Raw genomic sequence first — 21,366 nt, 5'->3', positions numbered from 1 at the left:
AAATGAATAGATAGCAGTAGTCATCCTTGACTATTGTAGTATGGAACACTAGTTAATATTTAAAGAATATACACATTCATATGCAGAGAGAATTTTTCCCTAACTCTCCACAGTTCAGCCATACCCTCAGTTTATATCACCTTCCATACTTGCTTCAAACTGAAGTGACCAGCCAAACACAGACCAGCCCCTCAGCTTTATCATTCAGATATTGATTTAAGCAAATACCCCAAAAAGCAACAATTTTTGCAGAATTAAAGTTCTGGCTTTACTATCAGTTTTCAAAGAACAGAAGTCTAAAGGAAAGAGATAAATCATTAGCCTGGAACTTCAAACTATCACAATAACAGTGATGTAATCCCAGACTAGGTGCACCCTGAGCAGGAGCAGCTGCTTCAGTACTCTACCCCTAGAACCCCAGATGGTCCTGACTTGGAACAGACCCACTAGAATCATCAAAGTCCAACTCCTGGCCCTGCCCAAGTGACAAGAATCACACCTTGTGCCTGAGAGCATGGTCCAAATGCTTCTTGAACTCTGCCAGACTTGGTGCTGTGATCACTTCCCTGGGGAGCCTGTTCCAACACCCAACCACCCTCTGGATGAAGAACCTTTTTCTAATATCCACCCTAAACTTCCCATGACACAATTTCAGACCGTTCCCTTGGGTCCTGTCACTGGTCACCAGAGGGAAGAAATCAGTGCTGCCTCTCCTCTTCCCCTCACGAGGTCTTCCCTCAGTCTCCTCTTCTCCAGGTTGAACAGACCAAGTGCCCTCAGCCCCTCCTCACATGACTTCCCCTCAAGGCCCCTCACCATCTTCATTGCCCTCCTTTGGACACTCTCTAACAACTTAATGTCTTTCTTATATCGTGGTGACCAAAACTGCCACAATATTCAAGGTGAGGCCTCACCACTGCAGAGCAGAGTGGGACAATCCCCTCCCTCAGCCGTCTGGTGATGCTTTGCCTGATGCCCCCCAGGACAGGGTATAGCACAAGGTACAGCCCTGTACCCTCACGTGATGCTGGCAGCCCTTTGGGGAAGACAAACAAAACCAAAACAACTCCCTTGTGAATCACCTACCTCAGCCTTTTTCTGCTTTGGAGTTTCCTTTGGCAATAATTGAATTCCTCTTCCACCTGCACACCTCAGCTATAGCATTCAATGCCAGGAGACAAGGTGTGTGATGGAAAAAAACATCATGTCCTTTTTACAGCCAGTTACACAGGAGAACGAATGGAATGGAGCACAGCCTTGCAGGGGACACCCAGTCAGTGCCAGATGTCTGACTTCATCCTGTAAAAAGAAGAGGTAATGTTAAACCACCTGCCAGTAACTCACAGGCAACTCTACAGTGGAATATCCTTACTGAAAAGGATTACAGCCCACCATCACACCTCACAAAGAGGTGTTCTGATTTAGCAGCATTTTAAACACACTGTTTGGAGGCCTGAGTCCACAAACAGTGAGGCAGGGAGAAGTCAAGGGTAGCAAACTCATATCAGCATCTCTACAGTTATGGGGAGACTGGTGCTTTAGCAGGAAGCCTTTATGGCCCCATACTCTATGCTCAGACAGTTTTGCAGCACTCTCATTCAACCAAATTTTTTACCGTTAATACGATGTCATACCTGGGGGAAATGTAGACAGAGCTGAAGATCTTCAAGTCAGCTACTGAAAAAGAGTAGTTAAGTATTTCTTGTTTGAGAAGATGTTTGACTGATGTATTTAATCAAACAATTTATGGGATAAATTTCTGTTTGGAAAATAAAACACTTTCCCAGACCCCAGCTGGCACAATAGGAGAATTCAGGTTTTATTTATAGCTACTTTAAACTACTGACCTGTCAGGGTGACTTTGCTGTCCTTTGATACTCTGCTTTGCCATAACTGCAGAGATTTTCTTTGTTTTGAGCTTCAGTGTTTCCAGAGGTTTGCAGTTAGTTTCTGTATTGAAGGCTCCCTTTTGGTGCCTCTAGGTTTTCCACAATGTTTTCTAACAAACAGATCTGATTTTAATTAAGGAAGGTAAAGAAACAGATCAGATGCTCTATAGTTACACACACCCCTGGTCAAATCTTCTGTCAGAGGAAACGCAGTGGCAACAAAATACCTCCACAGCAGAACACAACCAGGCTTATACAGAGAGGCTGAAACACTCTTGGTTCACAGAGATTTGTGATGCCTTTTGATTCTCCTCTGCCTCCTTCAGGTAAAAATACTCATTTACTAAAACTCCAGTGATTCAATGGATGAATCTTTCAAACATGATTTTTTATGCCTACTCTTTTGAAAGGCACAAGTTAAGGAAGTCAAAATTGACCTAGAAACTGAACAATATGTGTACCTATTTAGCATCTGAATAACTTGTAGTTAATTTTAAGTATGTATGACTAATACAAGCATTGTGATAAACTGATGTGTTGTTGGAATTTACACAAAAAATAATTACCTGGAGCTTTCGTAGAAGTAGAACAAGAGCAGAATTATCACCTTGAAAATAAATGTAGCAAAGTTTTCTAGGCAACCTTGACAGCTGTCTACTGGTGGGAATTTACTGCTGTGCATGTATGGAATTAATCCATAATTTAACATTCATGCTATCTTACATTTCTTTAAGAGTCTTTTTTCCTACTTGATTGACTGATATGACCCTTCCCTCACATCAGCCAGGGATACAATTATTTATGTGATAACAACCTCAATTTGCAAATTACTTAAATCTAATGGGGCTTTATTTCATTACCATACTGGCTGTAATTCCAAGTCAACATTCATTACTCACATCGTCCCATTTTAATGCAAACAACTATGCATTGCTGAGAAGTTATTTATAATATCCTAAATATTTGACTGTGGAAGAAACGTGCACTTTTGCCTAGAAAAAAGTAAGAAAATATCCAACACCATTCTATATTATGCAAACAAATAGAAATCTGAATTCAGGACTTCCTTGTCCTACAATCATATAGGACATACAATTAAAGAACCATCTCTCCAGACAATGTTCTATACAATAAGGATATATTACTTATCTGCTTCCTCACCATATCAAGTGCCTATCTAGCCACAAATTGTGGCACTGTTTTCTTCCCCCTTTCAAGCCCTAAAGAATTAATTACTGTAGTGTGTTGTTAATTCATTTCCAACCTGGGCCATACAAACATTTCAGTCAGAACTCATTTTTTTCCACACTGCCAAGGAGTGACCAGGCAAAGGGGGCACAGTACATCCTTCCATGGATCTGTCTCAAATTCAGCACTTCTCCAAGTCCAAGTGACACAAAACATCCTCTGTAATGAGCAGAATGACATGTTAATTATTCTTGCATCGGTAAGGACAGCAAAGAATCCACCAACAATAAATCAAAACTAAACAGCTCTATGAAGTTCACTACTATTTGTAACTCCACTGCACTTACAGGCTGGATATCCAGCCAGTCTGCATAGCTTGCTCCAGGGATAACTTCCATATTTCTCTTAGGGATTAAAGTTCGTATGTTAACCCAGAATCTGGGTGTGACCAGCTGCTTTCCAAATTAGATTTTTGTTCTGTCAGCCTGCTTTCAGTCCTAGAACAGATGAACATTACAGTTCATTGCTTCCATTTTTTTTCCTTGTATGGACACCTCCTGTCTCCTATGTTTAATTGCATCTTTGTGGATTAATGCCCTTCAGCTCAGATCCTGGTTTCTCTCTCCCAACAACAGAAGCTCAAACCTTATCTAGTTAGTCTGTCCCACCCAAAGCAGTTAACTGATAGCAGGAAGGCAGCAAATATAAATGTACAATGTGCCTAATAATCTGTTTCTAGCAAAAACAGGTCCCTTTCCAAAAATTCATTTAGGTAAGTAAAGCCAGTGAAGCACTCATGATTTCTTCAGAAGTTTTTCTTATATGGGTCACTGCCCATGAACTATTAGAAAGTAACCCGTCCATTTACTTTGAATGAGCCTTGGCAAATAGTCAAGAACACTCAAAAATCTCATGAAATGCCAGGGGCTCTTTTCCATTTCCTGTATTTGGTACATTTCACACCTTCGAGAGGATGCTTATTTAGGCATAGGAAACCACCTCAAACTGCTTTATCAGGAGCCAACCATTCAGAGACTGAAACTTTAGTCCCAGAATTCTGCAACCAACAAATTATAAGCCAGGAATTCTGAACTAAATAATTCACTTGGTAACAGTGTTAACTTTAGCAAATGCACAAACCCAGCAGAATCCAGGGAGGAATTGTTTGCAACTCACCATGGTAACAGTGCACCAAGGCCAGCTATCAAAACTCACCCCTCCCCACTAAACGACTTCTCTTGCAGGAATAGACAGAATATCAACAACCCTCTCCCCAGCCTCCTTTTAAATACTAATACAGATTTCAGTACTACACTTTACAAATAACATGTAGGTCCTTTGTGGTGTTTTGTCGTTGTTTGTTTCTCTTATTTTTAAAAAATTTTGTCTTTCTGCACTTAAAGGAAACGCTGAAGAGCTCTTTGTGCAGCCCCTCTCCAGCTCAGAAACAGGCCGAGCCCGCTCCCATTAATGTCAATAGAAGCCTCACAACTGACTTCAAGGGGGAAGAGAATCAAGCCTTGTAGAGTGCAGGAGTACACTGTTAAGTACAATAATATTTGTTTCACCTTCACCCATCTTAACCCCTTAAAAGGCTTAAATTTACGGGCAACAGTGTCTGCTCCTCTCAAAGGGGTTTTGCAAATGCGTAGCATTAATCTGTCACTTGATTTTCCACTTGAGCTGGTGCACACAATGAGGCAAAGAGCAGCAGAAAGGTATGTTGGTAATGACTCCCACTGATAAATCCATACATATTTTACACTGGAGTGTGACCCTTACACAGGCTCTTATTTTCCCACAAAAGGTGATTTGCATCTAGTTGGCTTCCTTCCAGATGGTGACCAGAAAGTGCACCAGGGAGGCTTGCACCAGACACCCTCAACATTCTAAAAGCCTCAATATGGCTTTTGGATTTATGGTTAAATCATCCCATTAGTACACAGCTCTATTACAATACAACTGTAAATGTAATTACATGAGATAAAGGCTATCCTTCAGCAAGGACAGCTGCATAGCACTAACTCTTTATTCCTACCTGATTCAGCATATGCTTTTTAACTCATATATTTTGAAATAGGAAACAAGAAAAATGTCTGTGTCACACCATAGTGAACACTACACATCTGCTAAGCATTTTTTCTGATGAGTCTTCTTGCTCTGAGTCCTCACTTATCTTCCACCTTTATCTTATCCTTTCGATGCACTCGTTTATTACAAAAAAATATTTCTATGGTATCCCATTTCTTTCTTATGTAACATCATCAAAGATAAAAGTAATATACAGGTTCAAGAACTGCATCCTTTTCTGCATCTATACAGAGAATCTATACTTGCTGCAAGCTGTATGTCCAAAATGTATTGCAGTGATTTTGTTCAAATATGTTTAAAGTAATGCATCTATTCATTCTCAGGTGTGGCTTTTCGGTAGGTAAGTCAAATAAAACAACTTCTCTGCTTTGCCAGGGAAATGGCTGAGAGATATTTGATATAATCCATCTCTTCTGATGAGACTGAAGAAAGCAACTTCTGTCTCCCTGCGCTCTCTCTCAGGTGGGCTCCATGCTCCCAGGCAGTGGGGCTGCGGTGCTGCTTTGCCCTTCCCTCTGCTGTCTGTGCTCTGGCATGAGACCCATGGATTTGGTCCTAAACATCTGCCAGTGCAGGTGTTAGTTGATGCTTCTCATACAAATGGGCTCTTTCCATCCGGTTGGCTCATCAGTTCCTCAGGTTCTGAGTATTCCTAGTTCCTTTCTTTCCTACTGGCACTCACCAACAGATCTGGCTCACCTAATAGATGAGTGATGCAATAGTTTTCTCTTAGCAAATATATTATTGCTCTGAAGCCTCTTGTGTACATATATTTTACGTGAAGACGGCCCCTCTGGGCCACTTCCCTGCTAGCCAGTGACGGGCAGTTATCTTCACACTAGATCATTCTGCAATCACTCACATTTACAGCTCCCTCCTTACATCTGACAGTTCTTTACAGAGGAGCTTGCTAATTCTCAGATTCCAGGCACCCCTTTCAGCAGAAATTACTCTGTGACTTAATTACAGAGAAATTAATTATACCTGATCTGCAAAATAGGTTTGTCCTGCTCGTTTTGTCCTGTTTCCTCAGGCTGGAAACACAACACATCACTGTTCATTGCTTTTAGTGAAAAAGTCACTAAAGACCCCTATTTACTAAGCAGCAGGCTCATATTTGCTGATGATCAGCTGAACCTCATTCTCTCATTTAACTTTTGGAACCAAGACATTTTTAGTGCTGCAGCACAGGTTCTCCTCAGGTTCCAGGTCCCACACAGTGGCTGCAGGAAACCAGAGCAGAGTCAGGATTTCATGTCACACACAAATAAATCCACCCTTGTAGCCTGTTCAGAGCTGCATGACAGAGGTGGTCTCTACTGCCTAAGCACACTCTCTGAATGAATACAACTGCACCTTATAAGTTTAACAGATCATACCATTTATGACTGTTATAAAGAGAATTAATGCAAAGTGTAAAAATAAAAATAGAATTGCTGAACGGAGAGCACAAAAAATCACTGCATTCCCCCAGGTCTGAGTAAAGTACAGTATTGTTGAATGTAGCAACACTGGCAGAGCTGGTATTGACCTATCACAGTGTTCTGCAACCTCCTATCCAACACCCTAGTATCACCTTGCACCTCAAAAATTAACTCTGTACTGACAGAAACCATTAAACTAATATGACTTTAAGCCATTCATCAGTAGTCACACAAACTCTGTTTTAACTAATGAGCCATTCTTATCAATTATGTAACGTTTATTGTCTTTAATGTTCAAATATCTCAATAGCAGCATATTCCAAAAGTAATTAATATTCAATTAGCTCAAAGTCTTCACATTTGCATATTAATATTTGCTTTATAAGTCCCACAGAAAGGTATTTGAAAGGCTAGGAGTGCTCTGATCTTGTTAAAATGTAAAAATATTAGGATTATTAGATTTTGAACACCTTTTAGGCAATGCTTCTAGAGCCACAGATCCTCATGCATTTTTTCCCTGAACTCTAGATCTTCCACTGAGAAATGAGACTTTAAACAGTTTGACTCTATTACTGGTGCAGTCACATAAACCAGATTGAGGATGTACAACCTACAGAATTGCATAGCAAAGAAATAGTCTAGAATGAAGGCTTTTTCAAAGCAAAATTCCAAATACATTCAGGGCTAAAGCACAAGATTGATTTTGCTGCTTCCGTGAACGTATCAGAGACATTTCCTAGCAGAACAGGGGTGTAAATGATGGGAGGGGCTACCTTGATCACCCTGAAGTCTTAAACATATTTAGTAGATGTTAGATTAAAGTGTAAAAACAACACCCATTCTGCCCATACATACACACACAGCAGTTGAAAAACTCTTGCAGCCTGTAATGTATATCTTTAGTATAACAGATAAAAAACCCCTTCAGACATCACACAGAAATAACGAGAAAGTGTATTTAGCAGCACTGAAGGTCTTGCACTTCCAGGGAGCCACAGTGAAGCAGCTGAACTAAGCCCAGGAAGTGAACTTTGCTCCATAAACCAGAAGAGCATAGAAAAATAAAGATCCCAACAGCCTGTGCCAGTGTAAACAAGGATGAGAGGGTGGGGGAGAAGAGAATTCCTTACTCCCCTCAAATCTGGCAACTGCATGCCAGATGGCATTCCCAAGCATGGGTGGAAAACATAAACAGGATCATTAAGATTTCCTATAGGAATGGCAGTATAGCATGTTCAGACTCTCATCTTCAATTCCTAGCAAAGAAAAATAAAAAAAAAAACCCCAACAAATGTAATGATGAAAAAATCTGAATGTTAGAGGGAAGAGACAGGGGAAAGAATTGTTCTTCGATCCTTCAGGTACTTAGTGGTAATACTCAACTAATACAATTGATTAAAACCAAAAAGACACTCACTTTAACAACTCTTTCCAATCCATTTAAAATATTCAAGAACATCCTAGCCCTGAATATAACTCTTTCCTTGAATTTGTCAGGATCCATTTTCAAATGCCGTGTTCTTTAGCCTTTTACTCTACTTTGAAGTTAATTTTATAACTTCAGTTCTCTTGTTTACAAACTCGGTAGTGGTGCTGAACTAGCCATAAAAGCATTGCATGGAGCACAGAATCACAGCTCTTTCATCCTTACTAATGGATTCATTTAAGAACATTCAGTAGCGCAGAATAGTGCTACTAATAAACTGTATTATAATTGTTTTCTAAAGTAACAGGAGGCATTTAATTACTATCAAAATTTCACACATGGCTTTCAAACACAAGGTGTCAGGAGTATAAATGTTATTTGGAAAAGTCCTTTAAAAAGGGACCTCAGAAAGTGCAAGATGTTATGTAGAAAATATGTGTAAGAGTTAAAAAAAATTCCCCCCTCCCCCTCTCAAGAACCTCACTGGTTACCATTTTCAGACATCAGTCCAATTCAAATAACCCCAAACTTTCCTCTTCTGTCTTCCCCACCAAGCCAACCAGATACATCTCTCAGCCTCATTTCTCCCCCTAAAGAGGTCAGTTTTATCTTAGCTTTTTCATCCTCATTGTTTTATGCTAGCTTTATCCTCAGCTGTAATGCTGCTTCTCATTTCCTGTTCCCTAAATAAACAGAAAATTAGGTTTTCAGTGCAGATACCAAGTCCTATCTTCTTTCTTCCCTGCCAAAAATAACTTGTTTCAGTGAGCTTGCTGGAATCATCACAGTGCTCAGATTTAGAAAGGCTGTTTTTATAGCCTGTTTAAACAATATATTGCAGCTGGTCTGAACCAAACCAGAAATACTCACACAATCTTTGTTAAGCTACTGTCTCCACAGTTAGGAACCTAAAGTCTATGCAATCCACATGGCATTTCCTTTAAAGCCCCTTCCGTGAGCATTTCAAATGCTTAACAAATACCATCCTACTCAACTACAGTTAGAAGACAAGATTTGCCATGAAGGCAAAATGTAATCTGCAAAGTCTTTATTCTTCTTGAAAGAAATTTGAAAGAACTAAGTTTAGTTTTGGTCCCACCACTTCATTTCTGGTTAATTAGAAGGTGTATTTCCTCATCTGCAAAGGAGCAAAGCAGAACAACTTAATTCAATGCCATTGAGCAGCACATTTCAGAGCTGAACAGAGTAACATGGAAAACACATGGAAACTGTCTCCAGAGACACTATATGACTAAAAAACTCCACTTTGTACACAATATAAATATCAAGTACCTTATGTCAGGACCCTGCGAGTAAATCTTAACTCACTATGTCAGTATTAAGACATAATTTCAGGTTATTATATGCAAATAGCATTGCAAAGGGTATTGGAGATTTCCTCCAGCAATCTCTGAGCTAATACCATACATACCTTTCACCACTACATTTTACTCATTCAAGAGAAATCATAAATGTGTTGCAGTTCTCTTACACCAATTAATTTCTTAGCACAGGATTAGCATGTTACAGAGATTGTTACAAACCTACATTGTATCAGGCACCTAATGCTCCTGAGCAATGTCTTTCAAAAAGGCAAAGTTAATTTGCAAATGAGAGGCATTTGCTTACCCTGGGCTATTATATTGGGACTTATTCTGGATATTGCACAGTTTGGGGAGTTTTTATCTTTCAGAAAACGACAATTAAAGGCTTTAGGCTCACAGCAGGTGTTAGTGCTTGTTTTTACAATACAGTCAAGGTTTCTGTTCCTCAGTTGATTGTTCTTCCAATCTCACTTCAAATATTCTCCACAAAACCTGCTGCCTGCTAACTTTTGTTGTTGGCAGTGCCAGTATCAAGGTCACCCATCAATACACATCAGTTGTACACGGTTTGCTTTCTTCCCCCTCTGAGACTGGAATTACAAAAGCTCTTCCTGCATATGTAGCACAGCTCTGTATCTTGCAGAGGACATTTTCAGAACCTACACCCTGTTTTAGTTTCAATAACTTTCAATAACATCTGACCTTGCTATTGATAATGGTGGAGACTAACACAGCCACCCGTATTTAGTGCAGGACACAAACATCCTTTTCTCTTCTTACGGCACCTTTTGCTGCAAACACTCCAGCTCAGTTCTACTTTTCAGCTTTTATTCTTGCACAGGGATTTGAGAAAGAAACAAAGAAACAACTGCCCCTGGAACACTGCAGTGCACATTCTTTTTTAGCCTACTTATCCTTAACTGTCAGGTGTTTTATCTCAATTTTGTTGCCTATGAGAAAATTCATTGCAAGTATCTTTCACTGACAGGTATATTTATAATCTTGGATTTCTGCAGCGGCCCTGCCACAAACAATTAGACCATTGCATTCAAATGTACAACTGCTATTCCTGCTCCAAATCCGCTGAGAACCCTCCTGCAATTCCTTACTATATATTTTCCACACAGGCCTGCATGCAAATGAAGCAAAATAATCTGCTCTTTGCTAGGACTTCATGGGGCCCTAAACAGCCTGATTGGATTATGAGATATTAAGACTTCTCTCAGTTAAGTTTACATTTTAAAGCCTGAAAGATTCCTAAATTTCTAATCACCTAATCCCATATATTCTGTCCACTCTTTCCATTATTCATGATTCATTCAGACACTTCTGTCTTCAACCTGGCTTTCTCCTGGATTCATTTTCATCTGCAAACTCCTTCATGACTATTAATTTACCTTCCTTTTTATTCTAAAGCCCTCCAGCTGCTTCTCCAGTATCTCTCAATTTACTGTTATTCATAATCTGGTTTTCCTTCTCTTTCCTACATCTTCTTCAACCATGCAACTGAATGCATGCACTCACATCTTTCACCTGTCAAGTGTGACAAACTCTAAATAAATATTTAATATGTTGCTGTGGGATTTAGGTGCTGAAAAAATCTCCAGAGCATTAATTAGGGGTGAGATAAGAAAGGGTTTATTTGCCAAGGCAGAAGATGTTACAAGACGCGCCCCTGTGCCCGAGAGGTTACATTTTATAACACCATCCATCCAATCCCAGATGTGTCCAACCTGTGGCCTTTACTCTGGACCACCCCGGGGTCCACCCCCTTAAAATGGGTCTGGGGTGCATTTCGGGACCACCTACTTCATCACCTTCATCATCATCAGAGCACAAAGGGTACACAGTTACCTAATTCTTGACCGTATTCTGTGGTTTAGGCCCAGATATGCTGTTCTGTCAACTGTCTAGGCCTTGCCTTGACAAAAGACTAAACATTTCTGTTAGATTTGGGGCTGTGAGTGATATAGGGAGGATAGAATGGGGTAAGAGGGTTAAGGAATGTGTAAACAAGGGTGCTACAGGGAAAGGGACAAGGGACAAAGAAGGGAATGGTTTCTGCTTTTAAAACCTACTTCCACTACTTATAAAACTTACAAGTCTTAAAAATATTAGAAAAAGAAAAAAACATTAGGGGCTTAAGGCATCAATATATAGTTTTAGGACACATAATTTTAATAAATTTTAAAAATTATATAAAATATATCACTTGTAACCTTAAAATTATGTCTGTTTTTACAGCTCTGATACAGCAAGGCACGTACTTAAAAAAAGTTAGTCTGTTAGGAAGGTTGAATGCTGCTGTATCAAATAACAGCTCACATTTCCTGAAAAGCTCTTCCACAGCCTACAAACCTCTGTTTTGCTTAATTTGTCATGAATTATTCCTGAATAAGCACCCCAAAGATCTGAGGACTTACAAGCAGCATTAACTTACATGTTCTTCTACATGAACAGCTTAGCATTTTACCTTAATACTACTGCTTTTAGGCTTTATTTAATTCTCCCCAACCTCCAAATGGTAGAATATTACCAAATTTCTTAGCAATACTGAGTAAACCATAAAATTTATTTATTGTGCTACTTTCCAGAGAAGCCAATATAACAGACAATGCTTAGGACTAGGTAATAAGTGTTGTAGTTACCACATACATTACCCCTTAAAAATTTATATACACCAAATGGAACAGACACTAATCTCAAACATGCCAGTATAAAATCTTTGCAAGCAATAGCTCGTGTTTTTCTGATATTTTTCTGCTTTAAGTTTATTCCACATCTGTTGTAGCAGAAACAAAGTGGAATCTGGCCCAAAGGCTACTTCTAATAAATCCTTTCCTTTATTAGTAGAAACATTGTTATTCACAATGCAACATATGTTCCTCTAATTTCGTTTTTGAGCAAAAGTATTAATGACATTTTGGCCGTATATCTACTTATCCTTTTCAGAGCAAGTTTTCTTTTGACACATTTGCATTATATAAAGTTCAGAAACTTATAATTAAAAAATAAATAATTATTAATTAAAAGTTTGAGATCTCAATGCCTCTTATTTGCAGTAAAATAGAAGCCAAATGCAGACCCATCCAATGATTTTGAGCAGCACTCAGCTACTGAAAAGTATTTTTATGCATATTCCAACACAATGTATCCTTTTGAATAACCTACTTTCTAATGGTGCACCTTCATCAGGGTATGAACCAGGCAAAATTGAAATGTTCAGCCCTTCTTACCTTTGTAATGCCAACGTAAATCCTTAAAGTATGGAGAAATAAAATGGGATGGGAATTTGAAACAGAACATTACAGTGTTTCTGAGTGAGAATTAAATTTTGTAATCTGGTCATATTCAACAGTATCTTTGCTAATTCTTTCATGACTGAAGTGAGCTATTGAAAAAGGAGATGCTCCCGATTATTTGTATGTTACTCCTGATAATTTTTAGTCACGCAACATGGCTTTCAAGAGTAGCAAACAAATACCAAGATATTCTATGAAAATTGCTCATATGGATCCTAATACAAACTTGGATTAGTATATTCTAGAAGTGAAAACAAATAGACCACACTAAAAACTAGTATAAAATCAAAATTCAGCATTTCCTTAAACTGCCTGAGATCCGTATTGTCCTTGTTACCTGCTTTTCTATTATGTTCTCTGAATACTCACAGGGAAGAACATTATTCCTTCTGTTCGTGCTTTGTGTTAAGCATGTGTGAAAAGTACTGACTTTCAACTCCTCAGAATGAAATCTTCTATTTCTTTTTGAGTCAGGTGGGCACAAATGCTTATGGAATTAACACATGTGAAAAAGCTACACCATGGAAGTTTTGGGTTTGTCTTAGAAGTGCCACTATAAAGCTTACAAGTACCTCATTCTCCCATTTATTTCAAATGTGCTTCTAAATAGCCCTGAAAAGCACAGTAAAAGCCAAACACATTCTAAATGCTTTCTAAAAAAAATAAATTGACTCAAACATTAACATCAATACTTCTACACTGAAGGACCACAAATATGATCACTGCTGATTAAACCAGTGAGACCCACTTAGAACAAGAATTCTCATCTGCTAGGTAGAGGGGAAATATGGTTCATGCTGTATACTAAAAGAATAGCTTCTGACTTTTAACAGTGTGGGTTGAATTTGAATGTGATCAATAGTGCATTTCATCACCAACAACCTTCATTATTTAGCTTCCTTAAACAATCTCTCTTCATTTTCTGCCACAGGCTTGCCCTTGAATTATCTTCCTCTCTAAAGCAGAATGTCTTTTAATTCCCTTTGAATGCCAGACTTGTCCCACTGCCAGGAGGAGTGAGTGAGGAGGCTCATGGAGACTTATCACAGGCTTTGTGTGAGCAGGAGGTTACAGTCCTGCTCTCTCTCTTTTTTAACCAAAGAGAGCTGGAATGATGGAGGTGTGCTGACCTGCAGGAGCCAAAACATCCTCCAGTGTTTGAACCTACCTTTTTGAAGCTCTCACACGCTGCTGTCCATGTGTCCCAGTTCAGTTCTTCCAATAACCTAGAATATATATTAAAGTGGAGACAGCAGCCTCTGCAAATGAAGATACCATCAGGTAACATTTCTTTTGTTTACTTGGCATCCATGCTGGAGTAGGAGGAAAAGAGCAGAATTCAGCATTTTTTTATCACACATGGACCTGACTTCATTCTCCTGATATCATTTATATCCATGGCTTTTTTCCTTCAGTAATTTTAGAAAATGTGTTCGAAGCCACAAACATAAACGATGCTAATGGTAAGCTTGTGTTTGGGAGGCCACACTGTGAATTGCTGAAGATGAGAAGAACTGCACCAATAAAAAACTCCAGGTACATTAAAGAAGAAATTAAATACTGAATTCATACATTCCAAGCCTAAATATATGAATTTTGAGATCTCTGAACATTAAGTCAGATGCCTTGGGCTGTCAGTAGAAAGTTAAACTTGCAGACTAAACCTGCCTTAGTCCCAAAAGTGCAAACAAAGTGATCGTCAGTCAGTAAAGCCACATCTTAAGCATTTTGAATTTTAAGAAATTAAAAGAAAAGCAAGCTAAGTTGTTTGGTTTTTTTTCCTGCTCAGCCTAAAAATCTCCAAGAAAATGAAAATACAAGACTTTAAATCTTTTCTTTTTAAAGTATCATAGCATACCAGCCAATATTTCCTTGAAATAATACTCAGGATAGCAAAGTACATGTCTTTCAGTACTATAAATATAAAAAAGACATATCTCCAGGCAATCATGGAAAATGCTTTCCCAATTTAAAAATGAAAATGGTCTTGTTAGCATTTTTGCCAAGTGGAATATCTGAAGAGAGTTATAAAACAACCACAGGAATTAGAAAATATTATTCTTCAGCTCACAACTCATGCTTTTGATTTTAAAATCAAAATCACAGGCAAAATGATAATTAAAAGCAAAAAATATACATCTATATTTTTGGGAAGTTGGACCTCATCCAAGACAGCACAGTGAGGTTTCCTGTATTTCCAAGCTTTTTATTCCTTATGGGTAAGGCCTAATTGTTAGATCCATTTTTAGAATCAGAAATAAACTTGTGTAATTCCTTTAGAAGTCAATCAGTGCTAACCTGAAGTAAAATAAAGGTAATGCCCAGAGGTAACTCAAGGTTGATGCTCCTAATGGTTCAAACAGCAGCTCTTTCATTATTCCTGATTATGTATATACAGTACAAAATACAAAAATAAACAAAAATCTACTTTATTCACATTTCTTATTAGTTGTTCCTATCCCCTTACAGGACTTACTCTAAAATTCTAACTCAGCCATTGACTTCAGAGAGAGTTGGATCAAGACCCAAAAGAATAAAAGCACTTGTACTTTTTTTTTACTCATGTAAGAATCTGAAATTAAAATTCCTGTAAGATATTTCTGCTTAGTGCATTTGAAACAACCAAATTTTGCAGCTGAAATCTCAGAAATGCAACTGCATTATTAACTAGAGTCACTGTAATGATGACAAAGAATGAAAATAGTGATATAGTTTCAATACAATTCACAAAACTCATTAGAGCAACTTATTTTCATCGCAAAACCTGCAAACACAGCAGCAAAGGAATGAAGTTCATCGTGTCCCGTGAACTGATGTTGATATGTAAATTCAGGTAACACAAATGAGCACACCTGTCAGAGTTTCTCTCCCAGACTGGATAAAACAGAAATATTAAAACCAGCCTTATTCCCTGAAGCAATGCTGCCATCTTGCGAGGGAAAAGATGAAGTCAACGTTTTCATTGAATAGGTGTATCCTAAGTGCTGGGGAGATCTGTGAGACACAGGGGTAAGGAATCACCAGGGATGTGAGCTGGACATTTCCTCCCCCTCCACAGACACAGGTCTTTGAAAACAGAGTGGAAATGATAAGCAGTACTGTCCAGGAATGTGCTACCTCGAGTAGCAAGCAGAACACTCAACGTTGCAGTGCTTAATTCCAAACTAAGTGAACTGGCATTTCAGGTGAAAAGGCAAGCAAAGGAACCACAGGCAGTCCATGCTTACAGTTGGTGAATCCCACTCCCTTTCTTTTACCTTCCACTATGCAGCTGGTATTTTGTATTGCTGGATTGGAAAACCCAAGCAATTTAAAAAAAAAAAAAAAAAAGGCATTTTGCATGGCCAGATCCATCCATCCATCCATCTGTCTTTGATATTACGGATCAAGGGACAGAATGCAGGTTGCTAACAAAAAAAACCAGGCCATTGTTATTCTTGCTATAATTCAAATATTGTATATTTTTCTAATTCTCTACATTCTAACTCTCCATATCCTCATTCTAATGCACACACACCAGATTTCAGGACAAGAATTACAACCACTTATAGCTGGATTGAATTTAATAGCATGGGCTGCTATTAAATGCAGACTGAAATTTTCCAACAATGCTTTTACAGCTGAAAATGTCACTTCAAGTGCTGCACAGCCTCAGCAGGAATCTGTTTTGAAAAACAAGTAAAGTAGCTTTAATATGATCAAAATACACCCACTTCACCTTTGTGAATGGAATATTTCAGTCTTCTATTTCCATTTTTATAAAGTGTAATGCAGAAAATAAAATTTTATCATGTTTCACTTTGTGAAAGTAACAAGAAAATTTATAGTATTCTAGTGACCATATGCCATAGAGTCTGCATACACACTCAGCTTTCACCTGGGAATACTGAAAAAGCTCCTAACATTAACCTATTGGCACACCTAAAGATTTCCTGTGGTTAGAAAAAAAAAATCACCTGCTCTTCCTGGCTGCAAAATTCATGTCTTCCTGCTAACCCTTCACAGCAGAAACAGCTTCAGGCTATTTGGGTTTAGAGCTGTAGCTTTAGACAGCGACCTCTCTGCTCTCCCAACATGCAAATTTGTTATATTACCAGGAGTTCTTAGAAATAATTCCTTGCTGGTGTTTCTAAAATGAATCTGTTACTTTGCAGTTGAAGCAATTGCTGAGTAGACTATTAGATTTTATTCTTGCTCAGTCTGTTACAGCTCTGGGTCTTCACTTATTCCTTGGAAAAATAGTGTAAACCACCACTGTGCTCTGTGTATGAGAGTGACACAGCTGTTTACACAAATGTAACATGTTTTGGTATCTCTCAAGGAAAGGACTACAGCCTCAGCTATCAGACATTTCAGCACTTACTAGTTGAAAACTATGTGTATCTATTAAATTGCATCACCACCCCAGCATGCACAGTGTGAGCCAAGAACATCTTTTCCTGATCCTCTGCTCCTGCAGAAGGACAGGCAGAGGAGGGGGGAATTCTACCCCCTAGGTTTCCCAAAGAAGAGTTTTTCACTGGGAAACTGTAAACCAGAAACTCTGACCCTCTATAATTAGAAAATGCTTTTGCTGCTTGAATTACCAGCAAGATCTGCTCTTAGTAATTACTTGGAGGTACAATGAATCAAGATGTATTCTGCCTGCTTCTCTGTAAAACACATTGCCTTCTATTCACTACAACAGTGTCCTTGAATTTTTAATTCAATATACTTAAGGGTCTGGAGTCTCTAAACTGTGTACTTGGTTATTTATTTAATCTGAACCCATTGCCTAAAACAAATTGTTTAAGGAGAGATGAGATGATGTTGTATTTCTTCTCCATCTGCAAAGCTGTCATGGATTTGGGGGTAACAGCCTCTGAATCCTTTGATGCTTCATGTCACCAGGTTAACTCCTGTAAATACGCTTCAAAAAGCTTCAAAAATCCAAAAATGTTTACGGTCTAATAAAAGAGCAGGTAAGGGGAGGGAGAAGGGACTGCTCATTATACTTCCTGATACTGGTTACCCAGCTGACAAATTTAGATTTTTCTTCTTTGCTGGAGTTTGAGAACTCTTAAAAAAATTGATTCAGGAGATTTATGTATTTCACTTGGAAAGCAATCTTACATTACCAGCATTGAAATGACCCTGTAAGTTATGGGGCTTTGATTTTAATGTGTTTTACCTCTATATCTCCCCTCAGAATGTTAGTCTGCCCTCACATATTTTGCCTCTCCTACACACCTGAGCTTACTTTGCTGTCTTGAACCTATTAAAAAATCAGATGCACTAAAACTGTTTAATACAGAGGACACATTTGCAAGGGTGAGATTTTTTATGAGGTGTAAGATTTCTGTTACACTACACAAATTCATAGAGCTGAGCAGATCAATTAGCCTTCTGCTGCCAATTCCTTCTTTAGAAGTGGTCAGGATCTGCAGAAGCCCTTCAAAGGAAGAGATAGTTGCAGTAAGAACTTCGTAATAGAGCCTATTAAATGAGGAGGAACTTAAAAATAAGTTCAAGGCTAATGATTTAACACATAGGATTTGTCTTTTCTGATTTTTTAGCAGATTTTCCGCTGATATAGAAGGACACACTAAAAAAAAATAAATAAATATACCTCTTATGGTATAGTCCAAACCAGCAATGTCAGCTTCACTACCTTTAGATCAGTTTTATGACAGCCCAAGTTGTGGCTCCTGGTACATATACACTGTTCTTCCTTCAAAATATGAAAAGCCTTAAAGTTCATCTGACTGATATGGTTTGAAGCTGGCTCCCTGCCAAGTCTCCAAACCTTACCACCAGAAGTGTCCTCCCCCCCTCAAACCTCAGGGAGAAGAGGGAGAAAAAACAACCAACTAAGAAAAACCCAAAACGAGAGAGACACCTAAAGTGATATATATAAATATATTTACACTTATGTTACAATTGAAATATATACAATTTAAAATATACACAATTTCACAAGGGAAGGGGAAGGGGGAAGGGAAAGGGAACAAAACCAAAATAATATATATATATATATATATATCCCAATCAGTAGCCTGAGATCTAGTAACTAAAGAGTTAGCAAAGAAAATACCCCACCACTCTCCTTGGGACAACTGAGAGTCGCTCCGGGACGATCGCCGACAACCTCCGCCTCCCAAGGTCAACAAGGCCTCACCAGGCCTCGCTCCCCAACACAGCAGACTCAACAGCAGGGAACCTGCACCTCCAAGCCGCCAGAAGGAAAGAGGGCGAAGGCCTCTCCTCCTTTCTTCTTATAATCTGGCTTACGTAAAAATCGTAGGGAATACTGGGTAAATCTGGACCCTTCCTTGGTTACAAACTGGTCACCAAGGAAGGCCTAGCCCAAACCACCACACTGACCAACTAAGAACACCTCCAAAGTCAGAAAATGCCCAGTGGAGGACTCAGTGGCGACAGTCTGGGGGTCACTGTGCCCCTACCCTGCCCCTGCAGCCCTGGGTTCCCTGCCAGCCCCAAGCAGCAGCCTCCTAGAAGGGCCAGGAACAGCTCTGACAACAGGGACGGCCCAAACTCTGCTCCAAACAACCCCAGAAGTTTGGGAACAAGAATTAAGAGGTCACAATCCCTGAGCTCCTCTGAGCTGATCTGAGCTTTCTACAAGAATTCTCACATCAGAACCATCTTTTCTTGGCAAGCAGCGAACAATCACAACTCTATTTGAAGTGCAAAGGGGCTGAAAAAAAAGCCACTTCCAGCGTTACAAAATTCTATTTTTTTTTCTTCAAAGCCTTTTTCTCCTTCTTCTTTTGAAGGAGTGTCAGTCATGGCTATATGTTCATGGGAGAGATCTACAAAAGTAACCACAGGTTGAGTTCAGCCAAGTATCCAATGAACCTGCAGTGAGACAACTATCACCAGTACCTGCACCCATGATGAATATTCAGATTTTAACTGGATGGGTTTTATTCCAACTATACTTCTTTACTCAAAACCTCTATCAGCAAATAAAATATCACTTTCTGAAACCAGAGGAATTCTTACCACAAAACTGTTTAGCAAGATAATGTTTCTAATAATTTTTGAGTAACGTAATTCAGCAATTTAAAATATCCATATAACTTGAGATACAGCTCCCTGCTCAGCCAAACCCACGATTAAATATGACACATCTTGTTCCAACAGATTCACAGAGTATATCATGAGAATACTATAGCAGCAACTTTCTATACATCTATTATCTGATGTATTATACATGTTGAAACTATTTTTAGCTGTTTATATGAGTATCATAAGGAATGCAGAATTCTAAGAAGAATCTCCGTGACAGTTTCTGAAAAGAAATTACTTCCTGAATTAACAGCTAAAGATTCTGACCTATTCAGGGTACAGTTGGTCCTCCCTTAAAAAAATTATTTTAAAATACTCAGTGCTTCACCTTGCAGGTATAATTTAACGTACTGCAAACATCAAGTAAAGAATGACTACTTACCTAAACTAAGGTTTTAGGAGATATTTTCCTTGATAATGTCCACAATTGTCAATGCCATACACAACAAATATCATTGCTTAAAAGAACATTATCTGTCCAAAAAGAGATTTAAGAAAAACAACATACATTAAAGAAAATAATAAAAGAAAAAGTTAAAAAAATACAATTTTTTTTGACTACTAGGCTGCTCAAAAACATTAATTAGTAGAATAAATGACCTTCACTTGAACTACTCTCCATACTTTGCTAATAGTTTATAATGATCTGGTTCAGTCCCACCAGAATTAGGTGAAAGCAGCTCAGTGTCTTCATGCTGAAGTCCTTCGTGTTAAACTGAGAACTTATCCTTCTGACTGTTCACTTCAAAGTGCTACCAAATTAATTGCAAAGGCTTTATAAAAAAATAAGGCATAAATAAGGCAGCTCTTTCCATAAGGCTGGAGCATCCATCAGGATTTTGATGTCTGCTTACAAAAATAGAGGAATAAACCCTCAAAGTTATTAAACTTATTACAGGAATACCTAAACATCCACATTTCAGTATGTTAATTGAAAAAAGGAAGAATTTCTACTCTGAGAATATTACTACACAAGAAACAAAATACTATCTCTATGTAAGAACTCTGTGAAAGGCAGATCAAAATTAGCAAGCAGATAAGTTGGCATAGGGGAAGGGAGCAGAAGTGTAGAAATGTAAGAATGACAGCCCATTTTCTGCACTGTGATAGTAACTTCCCCAAATTAAAAAAAAAAAAATCTCTTGCCTTCTCTATTTCCTGCATGCTAGCTTCACCTTGCCTGTTTAATTAGGAATGCGTCTGCCATCAGTACTTAACCAAATCTGTTTATGCCCATCTGCTTAACAAATTTCATTTTCACTGTTGTTCAGTGAAGGAAGTCAACCCCAATCAGCCTGGCCTTGCTAGTTCGGGTACCACTTTAAATAATAAAAGGCTTATCATGTATCTGTGTGGAAAAAAAAAATTTAGAAAAAATCCAGTTTACCCAAGGTAGCAAGTTTGTAAGTAATGATCATTACAGAAGCTTGTATTTGGGTCATGGTGACTGTGCTATCCCAGGTATTTCATATTCCTTCTACATATTGCACACAAATGAGCAATAGCTCAATTAATAGGTCACTTGCCTCAATCCTATGAATGGAAAAGGCACACAAAATCTGACAGAGATCACAAAACCAGAGCAATGAATCTGCACTCCTCATTGATCCTTTCTCTGGATCCCTCTGATAGGAGCACAACATCTTCCCA

The 21,366-nt window shown here is 38.5% G+C and overlaps 1 long non-coding RNA gene across 5 annotated transcripts in view; it reads right to left on the bottom strand.

Annotated features, from left to right (window-relative positions):
* Positions 1-894: 894 nt before the first annotated feature.
* The window catches only part of LOC113950848, a 31,551-nt gene continuing 11,079 nt past the window's right edge, over positions 895-21,366 (bottom strand). The window contains exons 3-7 of one of the 5 annotated variants that reach the window (XR_003528904.1): positions 20,099-20,190; positions 13,814-13,904; positions 3,154-3,294; positions 1,848-2,012; positions 895-1,299 (exon numbers count right to left, since the gene is read on the bottom strand). This is a non-coding gene — a long non-coding RNA (uncharacterized LOC113950848). The remainder of the gene's footprint in view (positions 1,300-1,847; positions 2,013-3,153; positions 3,295-13,813; positions 13,905-20,098; positions 20,191-21,366) is intronic. The other 4 variants (XR_003528903.1, XR_003528902.1, XR_003528905.1 and 1 more) reach the window with 4 other exon arrangements.

Source organism: Corapipo altera, unplaced genomic scaffold (assembly GCF_003945725.1).
Source record: "Corapipo altera isolate COAL_440 unplaced genomic scaffold, ASM394572v1 78, whole genome shotgun sequence".
NCBI lineage: Eukaryota > Metazoa > Chordata > Aves > Passeriformes > Pipridae > Corapipo > Corapipo altera.
This window is presented reverse-complemented; position numbering and strand designations above follow the sequence as displayed.